This window comes from Mauremys mutica, chromosome 22 (genome assembly GCF_020497125.1).
Source record: "Mauremys mutica isolate MM-2020 ecotype Southern chromosome 22, ASM2049712v1, whole genome shotgun sequence".
Lineage (NCBI taxonomy): Eukaryota > Metazoa > Chordata > Testudines > Geoemydidae > Mauremys > Mauremys mutica.
Window position 1 is genome coordinate 19671320 of NC_059093.1, and position 5358 is coordinate 19676677.

Sequence of the window (5358 nt, forward strand, 5' to 3'; positions counted from 1 at the left end):
CCCCCCCACCCCATGCCTCCTCCATCACCTGCTAATCACATTCCCAGACCCCACTGCCAGCCCCTCCCCACAGCCAGTGACCTTCTGGCTCCAGCCCCACTCCTTTCCCCTGTGAAAGCCACATCACCCAGGGCTCCCTGCTGGCCATGGGAATGTGAGGCAAGAAGAATGCATCCCATTCTGTTGTTGATTCAATTTCACTGTATAATCCCCTCAAATTTCCCCTTTTTTCTTAAATGGTTGAATGGTGACATAAAATCTCCCCAGATGTTGGTGCTTCTCTCTTATGTTGGCAAATATTTAGTTTGTGCCCCATTTTCTCCTCAATTCTGAAATACTGATATCAAATTCTTGAAAATCTTCCCACTTTTCTCTCCAGGTGTGTGGCTGAGATCAGGGCTCTTATCGTACTGAGCATGGCCCTCTTCTGCCAGGCGCTACAGAGACCCCAGGTGAGATCAGACCCCACTGTTGTGCCAGGTAAAACTGAGCCCTGGATCGAGATCACGGCCCCCCTTGTGCCAGGCAGTGCACGACTACGACCCAAACTGCTGCATCCATTGTGCTGGGCACTTCAGAGACCTCGACTGAGATCTATGACCCCGTTGGGGTCTGGCACTGCAGTGATCCCAACCCAGATCATGTTGCACCACTGTACTGGGTACTGCACAGACCCTGACAGAGATCCTGGTCCCACATTTTGCCAGATGCTCCAGGGACCCCAAACAAAACCCGGGATCCTGTAATGCCGGGAGTTGCAGAGCCCCAACTGAGATCCGGCCCCCTGTTGTGCAGGGCTCTGCACAGACACTGACCAAGATCAGGGTCCCCATTGTGACAGGTGCTGAACAGACACCCAGGTTATCTCTACCCTGCCATTAAAACCCCCAGCTGGCCCATGGCAGCTGCCTCAGGGTCACAGGACTCAGGCGAAGGGGCTGTTTAATTGCAGTGTAGATGTCTAGGCTTGGGCTGGAGCCAGGCTGTAGGACCCTGCGAGGTGGGAGGGTGCCAGACCTTGGGCTGCAGCCCCAGCCGGAACATGGACACCACAATTAAACAGCCCCACAGTCCGAGCCGTGTGTGCCCAAGTCAGCGGGCACGGGCCAGCCGCCAGTGTCTGACTGCAGTGTAGACATGCCCACAGTGACAGAGAGGCCTTGCCACAAAAGGCTCAGAGGCTAAATAGGCCAATGGTGGGAGGTGACTCTCCATTTTACAAATGGGGAAACTGAAGCTCAAAGAGCTGAAGTAATTTGCTCAAGTTTCCATGGAGAATTTGGGGCAAAACTGGGAACTGAACCCAGATTGTTAAAATTCTTGCCTCTCCCCTTTACCCCAAGCCCAGCATGTGTGTGTACAGTGTTGTTTTGGTCTGTGTTTGCCTTGCATTGGCTTCCAAGGGAGGCTGTGGCATTTCCTTCATTGGAGGTTTTTAAGACCAGCTTAGAGATACACCAGTCTGGGAATGTCTAGGGATACTTGGTTCTGCCTCATCACAGGAGGCTGGAGTAGACGCCCTCTCAAGATCCCTTCCAGGCCTACACTGAAATAATTCTCTTTTGTGCAGTGTCCTGTTCTACGCTGAGCTGTTTTGCATGGTGCCATTTGGAACTGTGATGCACCATGTTGTGTAGCAGTTTTATGGTGCATTGTTTTGCCTCAGCTTGTTTGGTGCCTGTGTTGTGTTAGTTTGAGCTGAGCTCTTTTCCCTAGGGTGTGTTAGTTTGCATTGTTTTGCTTTTTTCCCCTTTTGTATTGTCATTTTATGCTGTGGAGTGTGGGGTTTTCCCCCCCCCCCCGAATTGCCTAACATTATGTTGTGGTGGGTTTTACTCTGTACGTTGTGTTTTATACGTATCTATTTCATAGTATCATAGAAATGTAGAGCTGGACAGGACCTCAAGATGTCATCAAGTCCAGCTCTCTCTGCCGAGGCAGGACCAAGTCTATGTAGATTATCTCTGACAGAGCTTTGTCCTACTTGTTCTTAAAAACTTCCAGGGAAAGAGACTCCCCAGCCCCCCTTGTAAGACTATTCCAGAGCTGAACTACCTTAGCTCTGGGGACACCCATACAGATTTTAGTGGTGAGCAGCTCTGGAGAGAGAGGAGACCCCAGTGAGTGGGCAGCTGGGTCAATAGCCTAAAGTTGGGAGGAGAAACATTGATGTGTCCAAGGTCACCCAGGCTGTTCGTGACAGAGCTAGAACTAGATCCCAGTTCTAGTGCCACAGTACTGCTGGTTTGGGCACTGAAGGTCTCTGCCACACTGGTGTTTTAGGCACTGGTGCAAACCCTTAGTATAGACAGAATTTACACTAGTGCACTCTGGCACTGGTGCACCATGTCCCGGTTTGAAGGTTTGGTGTGTGTGTGTGTGGGGGGGGGTGTTGATCTCACTGAGGCCTGGGGCTGGCTGAACAGTGCAGCTGGCAAAGGAGGGGCAGCAGAGAAGTATGAGCCAGGAGCACAGCCCCACAGCACTGGACACTGACTTCTCCTGACCCATGACACACACCCCAGGTGTGTGCAGGGACTGCCGCTGAGCTACCCTGCCAAGACAGCCTGTGCATCCATGGACAAACCACCTGTTCCTGCAGCCTAATACAATGGGGTCTGGGGACCTTTCCAAGCTGTGGGTGATGGGGCTCTGGAGTTACCAGGGTCTGTTCCTGGCTCTGTCACTGACCTGCTTGGTGGCCCTGGGGAAGGCACAGCCCCTCTCTCTTTTCCTCCTGCCCATTGTCTACTTGGACTGTGATCTCTTTGGGGGCAAGGACTGTCCCTCTCTGTCTGTGCAGAGCCCAGCACAATGGGGGTGCTGATCTCAGTCAGGGTCTCTGCTGTGCGCAGCACAATGGGGCCCTGGTCTCCATCAGTGTCTGTGCAACGCAAGGCACAGTTTATAGACTCACAGACTTTAAGGCCAGAAGGTAGAGGTGTATTTCAGATGAGGTCTCATCAGTGCCTTGTATAACAGTACTAACCCTTTCATGTGTCTGCTGGAAATACCTCGCCTGATGTATTCTAGGACGGCATTAACCTATTTCATGGCCACATCACGTTGACAGCTCATAATTATCCTGTGATCAACCAATACACCCAGGTTTTTCTCCTCCTCTGTCACTTCCAGTTGATAAATCCCCAGCTTATTGCAAAATTATGCACTTGGGGACTAACAACTAGAATTTGTGCACTATTAATTTTCATCCCATTTCTATTAATCCAGCTTTCAAGGATGTGCAGATTGTCTTTTATGATTTTCCTGTCTTCCTCCATATTGGCAATCCCTCCCAGCTTTGTGTCCCACTCCCACTTCTTGTGCCAAGATCACTAATAAAAGTGTTGAGTAGGATTGGTCCCAAGACTGATCTGAGGAACTCCACTAGTAACTCCCTCCAGCCTGACAACTCACCATTCAATATGACCCCCTTGTAGACTCCGCTTTAACCAATTCTTTACTGACCTTTCGGTTCTCATATTAATCCCCATCTTCTCCAATTTAATGAATAGTTTCCCATGTGGAACTGTATCAAAAGCCTTATTGACGTCCAGATCATGTTTCTCTGGCACAATCTATCTTTTGTAACACCATGTTTTATTTATAGTGCTGAAGGCTGGAAGGAACTGTTAGCAATAGGCTGAGAATGGCCATGTGGCGGTTGGGGAGGGGATGGCAGACAGTGGGGAGGGGATGCGGCATTGGAGGTGTATCTGGGATTGTGTTTTGTAGGAGTCCATGTCTCTGCTCCCTGTGGCCGTGGTGCCTTCCGTACGAAAGCAGCACGTCAGCAGAGCAGATGCACACATCATAGCTCCGTCTGGAACACGCAGCATTCGCTGCCACACAGGCTGGGTGATTTTTCACGGGCCCAGCTTGATATGTCTGGCTGGGCTGGGTTCAGTTGAACGGGAGTCTGGGGATCTGATAGTTTGGGATGTTCCTTTTTGCATAGTCAGTTCTTTCCCTTTATTGTTTTACCCCCACCTGTGCCCGATCCCGCTCCCTTCTTAACTTGCTTTGGGTATTTCAGTTCCAGTTTGTAAATGGGATCTAAGAATTGCAAAGTGGAATGAAAGATAAACAGAACCATTTGAATTTTGGCACATAGTTGGTAGAACGATACCTAGTGACGGTCGGCTGTAATTACCTGGTTCCCTACAGCATTTTCTGGTGGGGCGGATAAAGCAATGTCACAGAGCCAAATGCGCGTTTTAGGGCGAAAGGGCTCGTCAGGTGTTTGCTCTCTAAGGAACATGTCACTGGCCAGGGCTTGCAGTCTGTCAGGAGTGGTGTGCTGGGTTGTATTTAGGAATTTCAAAATAAAAGGTTAAGACGGCTGGTTCACAATATCCAGTGAAATCTTCCAAACAATTATACAAATGGACCCTACTGCTATTAAAACAACATGGTATTAATACTGATTCAAAACTGACGTTAAAATTATGAGAGAAACGCATGAGAAAGGAACTGACACCTACTTACCATTTCTTAATGCCTTAAAATTTTGACACTTGCTCACACCATCTTTTTTTCAAAGCGATGCACAGCACACAGTCAAGTTAATGAATGAAAGCACACCCATTATTGACTGCTTTGTGTTGCATGAGCATCTGATTAAACACCTAATTAAAACTGGTTTCAGAGTAGCAGCCGTGTTAGTCTGTATCCGCAAAAAGAACAGGAGTACTTGTGGCACCTTAAAGACTAACAAATTTATTTTAGCATGAGCTTTCGTGAGCTGCAGCTCACTTCTTCGGATGCATAGAATGGAACACACAGACAGGGGATATTTATACATACAGAGAACATGAAAAGGTGGAAGTATGCATACCAACAGGCAGAGTCTAATCAATTGAGATGAGCTATTGTTAGCAGGAGGAAAAAAAACTTTTTGAAGTGATAATTAAGATGGCCCATAGAAGGTGTGAGGAGAACTTAACATAGGGAAATAGATTCAATTGGTGTAATGACCCAACCATTCCCAGTCTTTGTTTAGGCCACAGTTAATAGTATCTAGTTTGCATATTAATTCAAGTTCAGCAGTTTCTCTTTGGAGTCTGTTTTTGAAGTTTTTTTGTTGCAAAATTGCCACCTTCAAGTCTGTCACTGAGTGGTTAGAGAGGTTGAAGTGTTCTCCCACTGGTTTTCGAATGTTATGATTCCTGATGTCAGATTTGTGTCCAATTATTCTTTTGCGTAGAGACTGTCCGGTTTGGCCAATGTACATGGCAGAGGGGCATTGCTGGCACATGATGGCATATATCACGTTGGTAGATGTGCAGGTGTACGAGCCCCTGATGGCGTGTCTGATGTGATTAGGTCCTATGATGGTGTCACTTGAATGGATATGTG